This window comes from Bison bison, unplaced genomic scaffold, assembly GCF_000754665.1.
Source record: "Bison bison bison isolate TAMUID 2011002044 unplaced genomic scaffold, Bison_UMD1.0 scf7180017864468, whole genome shotgun sequence".
Lineage (NCBI taxonomy): Eukaryota > Metazoa > Chordata > Mammalia > Artiodactyla > Bovidae > Bison > Bison bison.
In genome coordinates this window covers 4,123,672-4,124,664 of record NW_011495029.1, presented here as the reverse complement: position 1 = coordinate 4,124,664, position 993 = coordinate 4,123,672, and the positions used below count along the sequence as shown (strand labels likewise).

The 993-nt window shown below is 56.9% G+C and overlaps 1 protein-coding gene across 1 annotated transcript in view; it reads right to left on the bottom strand.

The window, feature by feature from the left end:
* FAM60A (family with sequence similarity 60, member A) overlaps positions 1-786 on the bottom strand; it is a 28,115-nt gene extending 27,329 nt beyond the window's left edge. The window contains exon 1 of the mRNA XM_010860602.1: positions 685-786. The gene's annotated coding sequence lies outside the window, so the exon portion shown is untranslated. The remainder of the gene's footprint in view (positions 1-684) is intronic.
* Between the last annotated feature and the right edge of the window lie 207 nt (positions 787-993).

Below are 993 nucleotides of genomic sequence, written 5' to 3'. Positions count from 1 at the left end.
TGGGCGGACAACGCCACCCGCGTGCACTGTGGCCACGCCGGCACCGACCCGAAAGGCCGATTTAAACCCCCTTCGCCCTCCAGCTCGCAAGTAGGCGGCAACTTAGTTTCCGAGCAAGGGGCGTTCATTGTCCACCCTCCTGACAACACGCCCGAGGGGCCGCAAGAAACTAAACCACGAGGGCCAACAACGGCGCCTGGCCACTCCCGGGCGCGCGCCCACGCGGGTGCACAGACCCGGGGCCCCTCTGCAATCGCCAGCAAGTCCTTTTTTCTGGGGCCTTTAAGCCACCGGGCTCCCTTTCGCTAGCGAACACTGCGGCTGCGAAAAGTCATTGTCACCTTCAACGTGGATCCCTCAACTCTGGCGACTCCTCACCCCTTTCCTGGCTCCATTCACTTCCCCCACCCCAAGACTTTCGCTTTTCCTCAAATAACCTCCCCAATTAAAAAGGGCACACTAAACATGCAGATACAAAAGAATCTGGGGTCTGAAGATCACGAAAACAGCGCTCCCCGAAATGCCATCTCCAAGACAAAACTTCCTGTGTGTATAAATGTGTGCGTGTGTCTGTAGAAGGACTGGGGGAGGTAGTGAGGTGAGGTGAAAAGAGAAAAGAAACCACTCTGAAATCAAAGCCTCGTGAGACAGTTTTGCACCACAGTAATGGTTCGAGTTACTCACCTTCCAAAAGCAGCCGTTCCACGCGCAATAACGTTCCCGAGGGGCACAGTGCACGCCAAGTCAATCCCCCCTTCAATCGCTCCCTCCTCCTCAACTGCCTTGTCTAGAAAGATTGTCTCCTGCAGTTCTGCAGTTGCTACCGCTGGCGGGGAAGGTGTAGATTCCGCTTTCCCTCTGCGCACGCGCGGCTCCCAGTACAAAATTCTCCTGAATCGAACTTATTTGCATACGGGCGCGCGCGCGTCGAGGGCTGGGAGGGGAAAAGGCCCGGCGGCCGAGCGCGCTCCCGAGGCCTCTATTGTCCTTTTA